Source organism: Heloderma suspectum, chromosome 4, assembly GCF_057233095.1.
Source record: "Heloderma suspectum isolate Gila_16-S chromosome 4, 16-S_ref, whole genome shotgun sequence".
NCBI classification, from domain to species: Eukaryota; Metazoa; Chordata; class Lepidosauria; order Squamata; family Helodermatidae; genus Heloderma; species Heloderma suspectum.
Window position 1 is genome coordinate 68,398,615 of NC_139461.1, and position 18,997 is coordinate 68,417,611.

Below are 18,997 nucleotides of genomic sequence, written 5' to 3' on the forward strand. Positions count from 1 at the left end.
ATCAAAATCTTAATGCAGTTTACATAGTAAAACTGGGCAATAATAAAAACTTCTTAGAGAACAATCCTGTGGCTCCTAGGCAGCATCCGGGGGCCATAGGATACTTCAGATTCCTGGATTTGAGGTCAGAGACACTGCTCCAACCTAGGACCCAGGAGTCCAAGCTCCCCACCCCCTCACCCTTGCAGCTGGTGTGGAGAGAGCCGTGCCAGCTGCCTCTCCGAGGTTGCAAAGGTGACCTCCGAGGGAAGGGAAAGAGGGCGCACTGGTGGGCAGGAAGGGAAAGGGACTGGGAAAGTGGGGATACAAGCTATCCCCCGTCTCCTTCCCTCCCCGACACCTCAGCTAGACAGGCAAAAATGGCCGTCTAGCTGAAATACAGAGTGGGGAGAGTGGGGAGGCGAAGATTGTCTCTGTGCTCCTCCTGCTCTGTATATGATTCCCATCAGCATCCAAGTTTGGAGGCTGAAAGGAATCCCAGTAGTACTGTGCCCTTAAATTCTAAAGTTTTCATTACAGTTTGATCTGGACTGTTCCTTGAATAGGAGATTCCTTGACTCTTGTAGGCTTCATTGGGCAGATGGGATCAGCAGTTCCAGGCTCCTGGAACTCTTGGCAGGAAAGGCTTTTGGAGGAACAAGGGATGTAAAAGTGATCACCTGAGATGTAAAGAGTCATCTCCCAAAGCCTCTTGTTGCTACTATTGTTACCCCATTGTTATTGCCTCACAATGGGCCTAAAGGAATACCAAAGTGAATATGGCTTTTTTCTCCTTTATGTATTTATTTAACAACAGTATTGGTGCCTCTTCAATTAAAACAGCCCTGAGAGGAAATCGTAAAGAAGAAAATACATGATTATTACCATTACATTAGTTACCATTAGGGATGAAATAGTATCTCACATTCTGTGCATTTATTGTTTCTTGGGTTTGCTCTGCCCAGTATGTTTGAATGCTCATTTAACTAGGAGCATACACAGCTTTTTGCAGCTTTCTGTTTCTTTAGTTTCTTTAAGTCTTTCTTACCAGTATGCAAGTGTGCATTGATAAAACACTGCAAAAAGGGGGGAAATCTTGATGTGCTTGTAGGTATGATTCCATCAAGACATGTTTTTGTACTTTTATTGATGCACACATGCACTCCTGCACATTGGCAACCCCCCACCCCTGCAGTAATATTGATATAATCATATGTATGTATAATTACATAAGGGTTCCTTATTGTAGCATTTCACCAATGCATACAAGTGCATATGAGCATTGGTAAAACACTATACAAAAATAATCTTGATGAAATCATACGTTCTGAAGCTGATGCGGGGGTGGGAGAAAAGAATCCTGGCAGGGGGTTGGAAAGAGAAGTACTGCTAAAGTAGTCAAACCTGCTGGCGAGGTCTGGCCTAGCACATTCCTTTCCTAGGTAAACTACGGGCGATCCAAACAAATCAAAGCTTTATTACAGTTGTTGACTAGTATAAACACAGCAACCCCCCCCAACTGAAAACATTAACAGTGCAATCCTATGCATGTTTACTCAGACGTAAGTCCCACTATTTTCAGTGGAGTTTGCTATAGGATTACAACCTAAGAGTGCAATCCTAAGCATGTTTAGACAGAAAAAGCCCTACAGCTCCCAACATTCCCCAGCCAGCATGTTGCAGGATTTTTTTTCCTGTTTAAATCAGCATCCCCCCCCCCCCCAATGGAGGCAATATGTTGCCTTGGGAACTAAATAGTTAGCCAATTGGTTTTTGAGACAAGGTAATTTTGGGAATGTTCGGAAGGCATATCTTCCTCCCACCTCTTCCCTAAGTGTCTGTGTGAAAAGGCCAATGGACTTACAGTTTGAGTCAGACAGGAGAGGAGACAGAGCAGTGAGGTTGGGTTTTGCAAGCATCTTAGGTTGTTGCCTGTCTTCCTAGAGATCGGATGTGGGAACAGTGGATTCTGTTGGCATGTTTTAGCTATGCCTCTAGCTATGCTCAACCTGTATATCTGGAAATAAACACGTATTTCAAAATGCCAGTAATTTTGACAGCAGTTCTTTTTTGACCTCCAGTTGACAGCAGTGCTTTTTTGCAGTAGTTTATCAGTCTGCACATTACTAATATGCTTGCATGCAGGGAAGAAAGTAATATATGGAAGGAATTGGAAGCTGTGGTGAACTGTGCATGCATTGTGCTCTGTATAAAATTAGGAATTAGCTGTACAAAATTAGCTGGAGGAAGACAGCCCCATCATCCGTCCACCTAAAAAGTGCTGCTTTCTCACCTAGACCTGACAAGATTTTGAAAACCCTCCAGGCACATGAAGTAGGGAATACACCATGCATGAGAGAACTTCCAGATAACTATGTTACAAGTGGTGGTGTGGAGTCCTAGTTTGACTGGGGTTATACTCTGTATTTTACCTAACAGAACAATTAATCCAGCCTCCACTTCACACGCCTTTGTGTTCAAAATCAGAGTAAGAAATGAGTATAGACAATAAAATTTATTGTTTTAAATTGTTTTACGGTGTGTTGTGCATCGCCCAGGGTGGCTGGGTGACCAGTCAGATGGGCGATTAATAAATTTAATAGACTTATATTCTATAGACATCTGTTCTATACTTTAAGTTCAGTTGTACAAATAACATATGATCTTAGATGTTGTTGATGACCGTAAGTATGAACGAAGGAAGTGGTAGCCATTCTAGATTAATATGCAGAAAAAGAATATATGTATATGTGATGCCAGTTAAATTTCCAACCTTCTTAGCTTTCCTTGCTCCTGTCCTTCTAACAGCAGCACTACATACATAAATGAAGCTGATGACGTTTTTTTCCTGGCTTGGAGATAAAGAGATGGGAAAAGCTTTACCTGCCTATCTTTTGCATGTTAGGCTGCCATTAAAGGCATAGGTGGAGGGCCAGAAAAAGAGGACTGCCCTAACCACCTTGTGTATATTCCCAAGCTTAGGGAAGCTTGCTGTTAATGCATGGACTAGAGGAACACAAAAACGTGGTAGCAAAAGGTAAAACACCCCTCGCTTGGCTGATGGTTTTAGAAGTAAGGTAAGAAAAAAACAAAAATGCAATCCCTTTGTGTTGGGCCAACGTTAAAATAAACCTTCCCTAAAGGTAGTTAACTTCGCGGCCCTATGAAAAAAAAAGTCCACCGTTCTTCTCAACCCGCTGCACTCCGACTCCCCATCAGTCGGGAAAAGCGGCACACAGCCTGCCAGAACGGCTCAATTACCCAAATACCCACGAATCAGGAACTGCTATTGGCCGCCTAGTTTGAGGGCCGCGGATCGGCCGCCGTCCTCTTCTCTCTCCATTGGCCGCTGGGTTGCGGGGCGGAGCCTCTGTGCCAACGTAGTTTCAACGGCCCAGTGCGAAGGACGGGAGGCGGAGCTGCTCCCCCCTTTCCCGTCTGTGGCGCGGTCACGTGGCCCCAGTGTTTACATCCTCTCAGCTGTTTGGTTCCTTTCCCCTCCCCCGCTCCTCTTAGCGGCGCTCGCACCAACACAAACAGTCGGAGCCAGCGACAGCGTGTGTAGGGGGGGAGGAAGAGGGGGTCATCTCACCCCTGAAGAGAACCGTCTTCCTCTCTTCTCAGTCGGCCGCGCCGTCTGAAAACAACCCCTTTCCCCCGCTGGAGGGGAGCCCCAGACATTCGTCTCTCTCTCTCTCCCCCCCCCCGCTTTTTCGCGCTGCTTGGACCCGCTTCACTTTCACATACGCCCCCTCCTCCAAAGCTGCCCCCGCTTCCCCTTCGCCGGCGGGATTCAGAGGACACCGCGGAAGGGTGAGTGCCTCGTGGGGGGGTGGGGGGGCAGTTGCTGAGGAGCGATGGAGGGGGGCAGCGGTAACGGGCGGTCGAGGCGCGAGGCTCTTACGGCGCCGTCGTCGCGCGGCAGCGGGGCTCGAGCGCAGCGTCCCGCGGCCGGTGACGGTGGCTCTCCGAAGGCCGTTGAGAAGCGCGAGCCCAGCTGTTCGTGGGCCCCGCCCCGCCCCGCCCCGCCCCGCCCCGCATCCCTTCCCCCTTCCCCCTTGTCGTCCTCGGCTCCTACTTCGGAGTGCTTGCTACGTCTGCTCTTCTTGACACAGGCCCCGTGTGTGCGGAGGGTGAGGGGGCGCGAGTGACTTCAGGTGCTTCCTCCTTTCCTGCGCAATAAATCCCTCCCCGCCTCCCAAGCCGCACGGCGAGGTGTTTGGGACGGTGGTTTGTTTTAGATCAGGAAGTAGGAGTGTTATCGTTTTATTTAGGGTCCCGAGACCGGGCGGGCGGGGGAAGCGGGAGGAGAGAGAGGAAGAATATCCCTTCTGCGCCCACACCTCCAGCTTTTTAACCAGGCGGCCCTTTTGGCTTGCCGCGTAGCCGGGACTATAAAAGGATAAACAAGTTGGTGGAGCCGCCGCCTGCTCGTTTCTTGCTGTGCTTTTTGGCCGCCAGCTGGCTTCGTTTTGAAGAGGTGCCAAAGAGGAAGGAGACCAAATGAGCCACACAACAACAAAGAGACGGAGAGCGCCCGAGTCTCCCTGTCACAAGGTTAGGCATGGAGAGGGGCGGGGGCGAAGGGCGAGAAATATTTATTGCATTTATTATTACACAACTTCCTTCGCGTCGTCGTCCCCCAAACCCTCCTACCACAAAATTCGCTCCCACAGTCGCCCCTCTACTCTCTCCCCGAAATACCCAAAATCACATTTGGCTCGAATACCTCTGACGAAGCGGGCCACGAAAGTGTACGCCATAACAGAGAAGTCTTGAAGGTGCCACAAGGCACTCTGCTGTGTGTGTTGCAACAGCCCAGCACGGCTCCTCCTCCTTAAGAGCTTGTCACGTTTTCCTTCTGTTTACACTGAAGGCTCTGCATCGGAGGCTGTAAGGGGGTCGGGGGGGGGGGGGACACATGGGGCTGACTGCAGAGGAGCCACTCGCTGTTTGTTCTTGTCACTCTTTTGGCTGGCTAGCTGGAAGGAAGGAAGAACCAGGGCGCCTCCCTCTGTAGAGAGGCTTGCCTGTGTTTGCTTCTCTGCCTTGACTTGAGGGTTTAGTGCATTTCTTCTTCCTCATCTCACAGGAGACACCTTTGTGTGCGCAGTTGTGTGCACACTGGGACTGTGGGGGGGGGAGAAGGAGAGGGGGATTTAAATTTGGAGGGCGTATTTGTTACAAATGCGACGAACAGCAGGGCCTGGGTTTTGTCATCTCTTTGGCAGGTATAACAAAGAACAGGACCCTGTTGTTGATCCAGAGGGGAAAGCAAAGCAAGGAATATTAAATGGGAAGAAAGGGAGTGAATGTGTGATCAAAGACCAGTGTCCTCCTCTGGCCTATTTAAAAACCCATTATAGTTTTATGCATGATTGCGGGGAGGGAGTCGACCCTGGCACACAATGCTGACATTTGATGGATGCAAATCGGTTTGTTACTCTTAAGCAAGAGAATAAGCCATTCAACAGGTTTTCCCATTTCATCCGATACATGTTAAATGTTTAGTGCAACCCCCCTTTTTTTCCTCTACCCCAAATTCTTGGAAGTGGAGTGCCTATTAGCAAAATTGTGGGATTTGGTCCCAAAGTAAAATTGTTCTGGTCAATGTAGGACAAATTAAGCCCAGTTCCTAATTTTACTGAGGCCCCATTCGTCATACATTATGTCATCATGTGGGGCTGCCCTGATCATGCTGTTACTTCCAATGCTAGCACCTGCCCACATTAGCTGTTGGTACTTAAGGTAAGGCCAGAGAAACATGCGTTAATGAACAGCTGCTTTATCCTGTTCTGGAAGGATAAGAGGCAAGAAGGCCCTGGAAGTAGGAAAACACTCATAAATATTCAGGGATAAACTTTTCCTAGAGGCCTGAAATAGAAAAATGGGACACTTCTGGAAGAATTATGTGGTGGGGGGGACCTCCTATGAATTATCTTCTATTTCAGAGAAATGAGTGAAATGTTTTTACAGCAGTGTTTTAAAATAACATTACAAAGCTTATTCACACTGTGGCAAACGTAAATCCAAGATCCAAAAATGATAGTAATGTTAGTTATTACTGTTGCTCTGTTGACTAAGTTACTAAACAAACAGTCTTGATGTTGGAAAGTAATTTAACTTTTGCAGAATGCTGAACTTTTCTGGGTGCTGCAGTGTAGCCTTTGTAACACAGCCGGGTTCCTTTTGCTTCTCATGGTTCAGATTCCTCTGTCTTTCTCTCTAAAACAAACTATGAAAAGAGATGAGAAGTTTGTTTCAATTAGTACAAACCTTCCTTTTTCTGATGTCTCTAAAGCTTGGCGAAAGCTCAGGGTAAGAAGTAATGGAACTTCCAGACACTGGTTATTTTTCTAATTAAAACGTGAATTATAGTATTTTCAAGGATAAATTATTTACTAGGAAGGAATGGGATATAAATCTAATAAATAGACAAAAGTAGTGATCTATTTATATTGCTAGCCCAATCCTATGAATGCATGCCTGGAAGTAAGACACACTGAACTCAGCAGGACTGACTTCTGAATAGTATGCCTGGGATTGGGCTGTTACTTGTATGATGATGCTATTGAACTCTTCAGTGGTAGTATAAAGTGTTGATGTATATCCATGTTTATTACTTCTCCTTAATTATGGGAATATTTTATTTGCCAAGTTTATTCTCTAGAAATATGTGTTCTGTTACTGCTTAATGATACTGAAGCCTACGTTCTGTTTAACCTCATTTAATAAAATGTTTACTACACTGTGGGTGGTTTCTATTTTTGGTCCCCCCCCCCCTGCCATTTTCCCAACTGGCAAAAACTAAGATATTTATCCATACAGTGTTATCCTATGCACATCTACTGGGAAGTAAGTCCCATTGAGGTCAATGGGACTTACTCCTTGATAAGTGTGTGCTCGCTTTCTTGGGATTAAGCCACATTGAACGCAGTAGGACTTCTGAAAAGACATGTATAGAACTGCATAATTAGAGTGCAACATCTCTAACACTGGGTATTTTTGTAATTATTTGAATAAAATAAGGGTATTCATATCAAAATGTCATAAATTATTCATTATTAATTTAGCCACATAGAATGCCTGACTTTTCTAAGCAGAAATTAAAAGCTAGGACAACTTCTGCCTGCAGGTTCACAATCTAATAGATACGATACAAAAAGAAAAAGGAATGGGGAGGGTAGAAGAAAGCAAGCACTGGTCAGCAGTCTCAAGACAACTGGCAATTGAAGCAGAGTATTCTCTCTGGCAGGGAGGGGGACTTTTCCCTCATGGCTTCAACATTTCTAGAAATTTTACATCTCTAGTTTAAATACACAAGTTTTCAGTGGCAGTCATCCAGTCACCATTTATTCATTCTACACAGCATTAGCAGTATTGCTAATGATGCAGTATGTATCATACTGTCCATATCTAACTTGTATAGGAGTAGTTGGTACTTTATTAACTGTAGAAGCAGTATAGTATAAGGAGAGCTGAGATTAGGTTCCCAGGTACTACATATGCATAAGTACAGCTTCTTTACTTGGAAGAGATTACAATTAAGACGAGCTATATCCTGATTAAGCAAAATGGGCTCCAGTTTGAAGAAATTATTTTTCTTAATACTGATGATTCAAAACATTACCCTTCTCCTTTAACAGTCAAGAATACATAGTATTTATATAAAGTGTTTCCGGTGTTTTCAATAATCCTTACAAGACCCTGTGAGATGGGCTAGTAGTGTTGCCCCATATTGCAAATGGGGAGGGGGTAGTGTTGGGACAGTAGTAGCATGCCTAAGGCCAGCTAATGAATTTGTGGCTGAAGTGAGATGTTAACTGTGGACATCCAACTCATGAACCCGGTGGTCACATAATGGCGGCAAATCATGGGTTAATCAATCCACAATTTGCTGCAGCATATGCTGCTGCCATCTTGCATATGTGACCACCAATTGTCCTGATTGGAAGTTGCTCCGTGACATCCAAACCCAGACACAATGGGTTAATTGTGAATTAAACAATCCACATGGTTTGTTCTTAGGTTAACTATGGCTTGTTTAACCCATGATTAACCTATAATGTTTGGAGCAACCTCTGGTTGGTCCAGTCAGAGGTTGCATATGAAAAATGTGGTGGATGCACAACAGCAAATTGTGTGTTAATTAATCCACAATTTGCTGTTATGTGTGAATAGCCCTTAGCCACTACACATTACCTGAATTAATATGCATTTTTAATGATAAAGGGAACCATGTGTTGAAGTAGCTGTTCTGTTCTTTATATAGCTTCCCCTTTTGTTTCCTTCCTCTGTAGTTTAAGTGTTTCATTTAAGCAATTTCTTGCTTCTGTGCCTCAACTGAATATTGCACTAAACTGTATTTTAAATAGAAATTTTCTAAAGATGCAATCAATCCTCTGCTTGTTTAGACAGTTATTTGTTATATAGAGCACTTTTCAGTTGTAATGGTCCCCAAGTCAGTTTACAAATCAAAAGAAATGTAAAAACAACTCATACCTACAACAACTTAATTTTGACAAGGTAAATCCAAAAACCAGTGAACAGGAGCAACAAGTACATCACAGCAGTGCATCACAATAAGCAAAGCAAAATGACAAAACAACAAAAGAGCAAGAATGACTTGTTTGTCTGATCTCTGAAAAAGGTTAGTTTTTCTTGCCGAACTTCCAAGGGGATTCCAAAGAATGGGTCACCACACAAAATACTTTGCTCCTTGTTGAGGCAGCATCTACAATTGATGGTACCAAGAACAGGACTTAGTTGGCAGATTTTTAAAACCAAGGGAAACTCATACAGGAGAAGGTATTCTTCATATGCACAGACCTAGACCATTTATGGCTTTACAAGGCTAAGAGCAGCAGCATGGGTATGGAGGCAAGCTGTGAGTAGATCAGCAGCCAAATACTTTAACAGGTGGAGTTTCCAGGCCACTTCCAAAGGTAATTTCATGTAGACTTCATTAATCCAATTTGCAAGTCTGCAAAGCATGAATAACAGTGACAAGATCATTGTCTTCCATATCTCTCTATTTATACATTGAACAACCCTTATCTGAATTCTTTTAAATGTTTTAGGCACGTCCAGCCTTTTTGGATGTACTATAAACTAATGTGGTGATCATGTTGGTATGATAGAAAGTTTAAATTATGTTAAGTCTAAATCCCTAGTGAGTTACTATTTTAAAAATAGAGTAGCTGGTGATTACATTGACTACACTGTGGATGATTCACCTTTAAAAAAAACTGAATTCAGTCTGTGCTAACATTTTCTGCTGCAGGAATAGTACTATACGTGGAGGGTATCTCAGTAAATACCTGCTATATGGTAGGATGAGAGATGACAGTTTTGTCCCCTACACATTTGTCCTGCAAAAAAACAGCCTTGATATCTTTTTACTGTGTGTAAAGAGAAATGCAAGCATATATGGGCTGCCCCTCTCCCCCCAGGCATAGTGAAACGTAGCAGGGGCCTGCATGAGCAATTGCTTCTTTTCATGACAATCGGGATTCCATGCAGCCTCTTGTGTTCAGGCAGCCTTATAGCCAGGATAGGTAGCGATAGTAAGGTGTGCTCCCTAAGTGACTGAACAGACTAGGGTGTGTTTGGATGTTTAACCTGACTGGTGGCAGCCTGCTGTAATAATTTTGCGGGGAGCCCTTGGAAAGAAGGGATCCACCAGCAGGGAGAGTCATCTCCTCCTCCTACATCTGTAGCACCCTATAACAGTTGTATATGAATACACAAGGCCTGGCCAATTTAATATGGTTGCTGCTACACAAGTGTTTACAGTAGTGTATGTGTAACTACTGGAGACCAAATGCTCTTCTAACAGCAAGGAAAAAGAAGCAATGTAGCAGTGAGAGCCATTCTGAAGTACCTAGAAACTGTTGCCACCCACCAGTCAGTACCACATTCCTGATTATGACCCCCACATCTGTATGGGAAGCCCTAATTAACACTTATCATGGTGTTCCTGGTAGGTCCACCATAGAACCCAGACTGTACTAAGTCATACAGTCCACAGCACCTCCTCCAACACAGCTAGCGATAGCCCAGTGCCGAGGTGAATGGTAGTACACACCAGGATTTTCCTTACGCAGGTATTCAAATTGTCTAGGAGCTCAAGCTGCATTGGCCTACTAACAGCCACTTTTTCCACAGGGAAAATCTCAGGCACCCAAAGGAGGGACTGCCATCTCAGTAATAATAGTATCTGTGTGAAGGGAACAGGCTTTTTAAAGGGAGAGGAAAGTAAGCCCACTGGGACAAGGGACAACACGTGCTACAACAAACTCACAGGAGGTAACCATGTAGCCTGCCTGGTAATTCAGTAGGGAAGAAAATTGCAATGAGAAACAGGAGAGTGGGTGTTTAATTCTCACCCAAGAAAATAGGCTTTGCCTTGGGGGCCATATTTCTATCTTGCTGGCAACAATTTTAGAAGGAAAAGAGGTTAGCAATGGGTTAGAATTTGGGCTTCCTGGTCCACAGCATTCTAACTGCAGTCACAGACACAAGAGGTCATGTTGGGGGACCTTTGATACTTCTGGTACATCTTTCACTCCTTAGCCCCATACATGGGGGATCAACAGACAGGGGCCCCTTTCAGTGCCAGCCTATGTGTGGCGGGTGTAGCTCAGTGGAAAAGCATAGGAAGAGCAGACAAGAGGTATTGGGTTCATTCCCTGATCATGGCTTCTAAGAGGAAGGACTAGAAAGATGCAGACATCTGAGCAATTGCTGTAGCTAATCCAGCTGAGTGGTGTAAGTAATAATAGTCTCACTCAGGTTTTTATTTCATTTATTTAAAATATTTCTTGGCTGCCTTTCAGGGCCAAGGTGGTGTACAATAAAACACATAATAAAAATTGGTGCAGCAATAAAAACAGTAAAAACACAGTTAAAAAATCAATAGCAGGAAACATTCTTTAAAAAATCAAGCACTAGCATAAAGTAAAGCTTACAACAGACAACTAACTACAAACCTGTCCGATAATACATAATCAGGGGAAGACCAGAGTAAAGTAATAAGTTTCCAGGCTGCCTTAAAAGCTTGCAATGATGTGGCCTGGCAGATAACAATTTATTCCAGAGGAGTGGGGCCACTGCTGAACAGGCCTCCTCTCTTGTGTGGATGCCTGCCTAACTGCTCTCATAGGTAGGCAAATGAGAAGGGTCACTCTTACTGACCTTAAAGTGCAGGCAGGCTGATATGGGTGAAGGCGGTCCTTCAAGTAATTTGGTCCCAAACTGTTTAAGGCTTTAATGGTGAAAAACAGCACTTTAAATTGGGGTTGGAAACACACAGTAACCATGCAGTATAGGCATTATATGACCAAATTTCCTTGCCCCCACCAACACTCGGATGGCTGCATTCTGTACCAGCTGAAGTTTCTGCACTTCAAAGTAGGGATGTACGAAAGTCACTTACCTTTTCGTGGAATTGATTCGTGGTGGTGGGGGAGGTGCTCCGTCCCTCCCCCCGAAATCCTTGACCCGGCGGGGAGGCGATCTGGTCCTCCCCCCAAGAATCCTGCCCGGCCGGCTCCGCTCCGCAGCGGCTCCGCGGAGCAGCCAGCCAGGGCTGTCTGCAGCTGGAGTTCCGGCTGTGGATGGGCTGCTGCGGATGCAAATGGTGGCCGCCGTAGCGGCTGCCATTTGCATCCAGGCAGGCTGCCGTGATAGGCTACGTAAGTATTTACATAGTCTATCATGGCTGGGCAAAAAACCAAAAAACAGCGTACGCAAATGGCGGCGGCTACGGCAGCCGCCATTTGCGTTCCCTATTTTTTGCCGTTTCAGCCTACTCAAATGTTTACGTAGGCTATTACGGCGAAAAATAAGGAATGCAAATGGCGGCCGCCGTAGCTGCCGCCATTTTTGTATGCCAGTTTTTTTGGCTTTGCTTGGTGTGATAGGCTATGTAAGTATTTACATAGCCTATCATGGCAAAGACCAGAATGCAAATGGTGGCTGTGGCAGCCGGTCGAAAGAGCAGCTGCTGCTGGAGCCGCCGCTGTCCGGAACATCCGCCCCAGGTAATCTTCGTCCCGGGGGGAATCTGCAGGGGGTGGCAGGCCGTTCCGCCACGGATTTCGGGCGATCCCTACTTCAAAGGCAGCCTGATGTAGAGCACATTTCAGTAGTCCAGTCTAGATGTTGCTAGTGCATGGGTAACTGAGGCAAGGTCCATCTGTAGTTACCTGCTAGGGGTGGATGAATCTGTCAAGTTAATTTCCTCAGTTCCTCAATTTTTCCAATCTTAAGTTTGGTTCAACCTGAACTTTGTAAATATTTTTAATCTTCAATTCATCCTGAACTTTGAGAATTCCTTTTTTAAATGATTGCATGAAAATTCACATACAGTTTTGTCCATATTTCTCCTTATATATGCATTTTTGTATGCAATTTTGCCCAACATAATTTTTTTCAAGTTATTTCCATAATCTATATTTGAATGTTCACCACTAATATGTGCTTTTTTTGTGTTTACCTTTCCCTAATACATTTTTGTATGCAAGTTTTCATTGGGGGAACTCCATTGCAAAAATTAGAGAAGCAGGAATTTTGAAGGGTAACTTATAGGTTGTGTGTTGGTTCAAAAGTGCAATATTAGGTTGGATCTCATTATAATGCAAACCAAATGATTTTCTTCTCTATCCCTACTATCTTTCTCAGCTGGGCTCCAAGATGTCTTTTCAGTCCCCTTCATCTGATCTAGCCATACCTTCCATATTCTTTCGTTATCAGTATTCCCTGGTCATCCACCAAACCTTGTTACTCATATCTTCCCTCCAGTTTATGGAGGGCATGGTTCATCACCCCATTAGATATTTTTGTGTGCATGAGAATTGGGAGAGGAAAGTGAGTGGTTGGAGCATCTTGGCACAGTGTGGTGTGGAGAAGCCGTTGGACTCCTTCTTTGTGTGCTGTCTTGATAACAGCTAAGGAGAGTGGGTGGGGGAAGCATTTCTAATACCACCTAAACCTCATTAGAACAGTGCAAGGTGAATTCATTTAATTTATTGTTGTAATCAGCATAAGGATGGGGAACAGACCAATTTAAATGACTTAAATCAAATTTCTCATTTTGAAATTCATACTCCTTCTGAACAAGTGTGCTGCAACAGAAGGAGTGGAAGAATGATTGACAGTAGGGGACTGTGCTAGGATGGCAGGCAGAATCAGAGAGAGTGACAGGTGGAGAATGTCATGTGAAAGAGGAATTAGAGAATAGTATGGGATCAGGTGCGGGGCAGGCGGTTGGGAAGAAGGCATAGGTAAAAGACTGGTGGTCAGGAATGCTGTTACAGAAGGGAGTTACGTTAAATTATTAGAGCCATTATTTCTTATTTATCAAATGAGTATTTGTTCTGAATGTTGAGCTCTATAAAGTAATATATGTTTTCTGATTTAACTACCTGTGTTCTGGTCTGGGTGGAATCTAGGAATAACATATTTGACCTCACATTCAGGCTTTTGAAATACACTGTTGAATATATAAAAGAAAATCCTACTGCTCTCTGTAAATTGGTAGATGGTGGCAGCAGGTTATTTGGGAAAATATTAATGGAAGTCTGAACTCAGGCTGAGTGACTTACCCAATGACCTCAAGATGCCAGAGCCTTGTAGGACATCTCTAGAACATCATGCATGCATGCTAACTTGTTATAATAATTAAACATACTGGCTTGCAACTACAGCATTTGTACAACCTAGGTGAATAATCAAAACTGATTGGAGACCTTTTATATTATGTGGCTGGTAGAAGATAAGGCAGTAGGTGCAGTCTACTGAGAACCTCCATTGAATTCAGTGGGACTGTTTTAACTTGCATCACCTGTCTTGGCATGATGTTATGCTGGCTTTCAGTTAGCAAAGGATCCCAGAAAGGTTTGCTCTTTCACTGCCATGTCTCAACCTTCACATATATTCCTTGTACAAGAACCAAGGCCAACAGCTAGGATAGCAATTTTGTCAGCATTGTGTACTGCTGGCATGGCAGTAACAGTACACTGGTGTTAATACACCACACTGGCATAATATTCTATTGGTGCAGGGAATTTAGTAGCAATCCTATCGCTGCCCAGCAGGCATAACTTGATAATAAGATGCTTAATTTAAAGCCCAATCCTAATTTTAGTGCAGTTGTTTACTATCTTGCTGAGTTTCATTTAACTATTCCTCATGATGGTATTTGCAGATCTTTGGATGGCTTTAGACAAGATGGCCTTTTTTTTTACAGACAGAAGGGGCAAGAGTTGATAACGTTCTTTTTTTATGAGGGAGGAGGAATAAAGGTTTAAAATGTGTTAAATACATACCTAGAGGATAAAGTTTCAACTGTCAGGGACGTGGTCATCTTATATTTTTAGACTTAACCTCACTTGCATTTTCTCATGATACAGTAATTAGCCAGAAACAAACCTTACGTCATGTTCAAGTATATTGATTGAAATTGGCTAGTTGTACAGATCTTCTGAACTAATGTCTAACCACTGTAATTTCCAGAACTGTCCAATATTGTGCAGCCATGTACTTTGAACAATTCCGTAAACAAATTCTACAATCTTAATGTTGGTTTGTGATAGGATGTTTGATAAAATTGTACGTATTTATGTATTTGTTGAGCCCACAAGCTGCACCCAGCTCCTGTCATCTTCTCTCCCAATTAAATTGCTTTTGGCCAGGCCAAAAAGAACACATCATATCTTCTCTTACCAGTTCATGCCTGGAAATGATCATCCCAAATGGCCTTGTGTTCTTGCAGAAGCATTGAAGGCAGTTTTCTTTTGCACAGTAGGAAGAGTTCTTCACAGCTGAGAGAGAAACAACATCTCGTGTGCTGATGCTGAACCAGCCCGAGCTCAGGGGAACATGAGTAGCAGTTTTAAAAGCAGCATGCAAAGTGCTGCTTTTCTTTCAGGCAACAGGCACGTCCCCTTTCAGTTTCTTGATGGAATGGTTGCCTACCATCAGGAGGAGAACAGGCCCTCAGTGTTCTTCAGCAATGGGGTGGGAGCACATAAGCACAGATTATCTGAAACAAGGCTGCTGAGAATGGTTGCTGCTGTTGACAGGGTTGGTCCTTTGGCCCCATTCAGCTTGACTGGAGATATCCAGCCCTTGAAGGTGAAGAAGTGGGGGTGTACAGATTCCCCACCGTCTGTTCCGGTGGGGAATCCTTGGGGGGGAGGTGATCCATTCCCCCCCCCCCAGAATCCTCAAGAGCAGTTACGCTCTGCTTGGATTCCGGGGGCAAGGGACTGGCTTGGGGGCGCTTACCTTCCCTCCTGCCAGCCAGACCCATTCGCCTCCTCCCTGTCCCTGCCGATTGCCTTTAAAAAAACTATCTTTTTTTTTTTTTTAAGAAAATGGCGATGGGGGGGGGGATGTGCCCATAGACCTATATGCAAATAGAGTCATGAGTCTTGCATATAAGTCTATGTGTCTGTAGGCTTATACGAAAGATTCACCGCTCTATTTTGTGTATAAGTCTGTGGGCACATCCTGCTGATCGCATGTGCCCATAGACTTATACGCAACATAGAGCAGTGAATCTTGCGTATAAGCCTATGGACACATAGACTTATACACGAGATTCATGACTCTATTTGCGTATAAGTCTGTGGGCACATCCCCCCCTCATGGCCTTTTTTTTTTTTAAGACTTTTTTTTAAAGGCGAACTGCTCTGGCTGGAAGAAGCAGCCAAGTGCCGTTCTGCCTCCAGTCCTCCTGGAGCAGAGGTAAGTGGTCCCAATCCGCAGCAAATTTCTCTGACATCCCTAATCTGTTGGTATAGTCTCATTCAGCAGAGAAATGTTAAGTCATGCAAACTGTTACTTTGCTTAATAAGGTGTTACTCATCGGCCAACTTCCAAACTTAATTATGACTGCTAAATTGCAGCATCTTAACACTCTTGGGTCTTTTAACAACTTTATGTTGAGTTCACTATAGACGTGCCTGTATACAAAATTATACAATTAATTATAGAGTTAATTGTATATAGAAATCTTGGGTGGTTGACTTGGATCCTAAAGTAATCACCCTAGTAGTCTTGGCAAGCTACAGGAAGGTGCATTAGATCACTTTGAAGTGGAAAACATAATATGCTTCCCCTTCATCTATCCAGTATCTTGGAAGTATCTATAATACTGCTTACATGATCAGTTGCATTGAGATTACCAATGCAGTTTTACTGAAGATGCCCTAAACTAGCCTTTGGTAATTCCAACAAAACAAGAAGATTTCCCAATAGTGCACTGATTCAGAAAGGACAGGTCCAGTTATGAAAACACTTCTGCTTACATTCCCCCGCCCCGCCCCCAGTGGGACTATAACCACAAGTGCCCTTGGGGTCATGACCTGGGGGGTGTCTCCAGGGTCGATTTGCTATGAGTTGGCTCCATTTCACGGTCATTCAGTGCACATGATGTCGTGGCCATCCTGCAGCCAACCTGGAGCTTTTCACGTAAAAAACGGATTTCCTGAGACTACTTTAATTCTGATTCTTTTCCATAAATTGGATGATCTGTGGTATAGTTATTGTGTGCCCCAACCACTGCATTTACCTTGGATATGGTAGCCCAGCCCAGCGGTGTGTTTTTCACTGTGGCCCCAGTTAAGGGGTGTTTCCTGTCCCTGTGTTTCCCAGCACAAACCAATTAGTATCTACTCAGAAGTAACTCCTATTGTGGTCAACGAGGCTTGTTCCCTGAATGCGTACTTCAGCATTTACAGAGATCCCTCTCAATCGAAATGGCACATTTTAAAACACTAATCCCCTACAGGCTGTAAAGTGCTGTCTCGAAGCTGCAATTCTCCATTGTTTGGTTTATTTCCATTGGGAAGTAACTCATTTGCACCTTCGACCCTGTGCTGCATCGGCTTAGAAAGGGGGCTGGTTTCCTGTCCCTGTGTTTCCCAGCACAAACATATGTGTGTATACTCAGAAGTAACTCCCATTATGGTCAATGAGGCTTGTTCCCGAAATGCGCACTCCAGAAGTTACTGGGATTCCCATGCACTGAAATAACACATTTAGGAGTCTTAATGTTGAAGCTGCGTGTCTTTGATGTTTGCTTCCTTGCTTTTTGGAAGTAATTTGCAGCTTCGATCCTTTGCAGCATTGGGAGCTTCAGTGGAAAGGAGAAAGGGGATTAGAAAGGGGGCTGGTTGGAGCCACGGTGCTTCAAGTATTCAGAGGGTTAACTCTGTGAAGTGCTATGTTGAAGCTGCTTTCTCGGCTGTAAGGGAGTAATTAATGCAAAGCTTTGATTGCTTGCAGCATCGGGAGCTTCATCGGGGAAAGAAATCTGCACCTGTGTTTCTTTAATGTTTGCTTTGGAGTAATGCAATGTTTCAAAGCTTTGATCATTCGCAGCTTTGTCAGCTGTAAGGAAGGACGGGAAGCCTCTTGCATTGGAGTGATGGGGAGACTCGCTTTGGTTGATCAGCCCCTGCCAGTCTGATGATATTCATTCCAATCCCCCCACCCCACCTGGAAGTATGTTCCTGTGAAGGGACTTAGGATGGTCTGGTGCACTTGTTTGTGGAGCCCTGCGTGGACCAAAGCCGGCTCCTTGAAAAATCCAGATAAGCCACCATTGGCTTCTCCTTCTGTTATCGTGGAGATACCCCCCCCCCCAGATATAGCAATCTTTTGAGAGAGAACTTAGTAGGGAAAAAAAGTACTCAGACACATGACATTGGCATTATTAATTGTGTTTAATGAGTTGTTTTATACTGGAGATGGGAGAGCTATATTCCTGGCAGTGAAGGCTGCAGCATGGACTAGCGGCTTAATGCAGCCACATACTGTACATGTGTTTTACCTAGGGAGACTGGGAATCATAACAGCTTCATTTTGAAATACTTGGTATTCTGAAAAATGCTGAAGTGGGCACAAGTTCTTTTTTCATTTAAAGAAAGTATACAGAGGGAGCAATCCAATGGCCGCTAGGCAGCGGTTAGATGGCCATAGGATATGGTGTTTTCTGGGAACCAACCTTGGAGCCCATGCTCCGAGGTCAGTCCTGGAGAACCGACCTCGTCCCATTTCCGCGTTGCCTCAGAGGCAGCGTGGAACAGCGCTGTCCTCCGCGCTCGCAAGAGGAGCATGAAACGGCCAGAAAGGGGCATGGCTGGGGGCGTGGTGGGGCGAGCGTAGTTGCCTGTATGACACATCCTATGTGTCTTACAGCAGCCTCCTTCCCTGCCCCATCCTCCCACGGCTAGACAGCCGCAATTGGCTATCTAGCCGAAAAAGCAAGGCAGGAGGAGCGTGGAGGGAATGATCCCCTCTGTACTTCTCCTGCCTTGCTTTGGATAGGCGGTCGCCTCCGAGTTCAGAGGCAGCCACCTATCTAGATAGGATTGTGCCTTTGGGCACATATATTTATTTGACATAGAATCACATTCATTACATTTCTCAGTTTAGGTATTTGGTAACAGAATTTTCACTGTGTATTGTACTTTGAGGGAGAAAAAATGTCTGTTCTGTATAAAAGCCAGCAGACAGCTGTAGCTAGATAACCAAATGCATTCGAAGATTCAGGAAGGGGTACAACAGAGTGCTAGAAAATGAAGGACATTAGGTATACTTTGGACCATTTTTTTTCCTGGTAGGACAGATTTTTTCAGCAGTCAGTATATCAGCATTCATTACAAAATATAAAACCCTTTGATCAAGAATTTTGAGACTAAATATTCAACAAATGGCGATGAATTGTATAAAACCATATCAACATATTTACCTCTTAATAGGAAGAAAAAAATTGTAGTTAGCTGCCAACACTACCCAGGGAAGTTTTATAGCGGAGTGGTAGCAGTTGCCTGTCTACTGTATGAGAGAGTGCCAATCTAATGTGCAGTATAGTAAATATGAAGAATATGCTATTCTGTAGTTTTAGTTCTAGCCTACTGAGCCATGCAAGACAGGCAGGCAGTAATGCACACCTGGACTATATGCCATTTTCAGGCCAGGAGGTTCACCTGAGCCATTAAGATTT

At 44.2% G+C, this 18,997-nt stretch overlaps 1 protein-coding gene across 11 annotated transcripts in view; it reads left to right on the forward strand.

Moving 5' to 3' along the window:
• Window positions 1–3,517: 3,517 nt before the first annotated feature.
• The window catches only part of PCMTD1 (protein-L-isoaspartate (D-aspartate) O-methyltransferase domain containing 1), a 70,813-nt gene continuing 55,333 nt past the window's right edge, over window positions 3,518–18,997 (forward strand). For 4 of the 11 annotated variants that reach the window (XM_084849583.1, XM_084849576.1, XM_084849582.1 and 1 more), the window contains exon 1: window positions 3,518–3,792. The gene's annotated coding sequence lies outside the window, so the exon portion shown is untranslated. Of the gene's footprint in view, window positions 4,537–18,997 lie in introns of all 11 variants that reach the window. The other 7 variants (XM_084849575.1, XM_084849580.1, XM_084849574.1 and 4 more) reach the window with 3 other exon arrangements.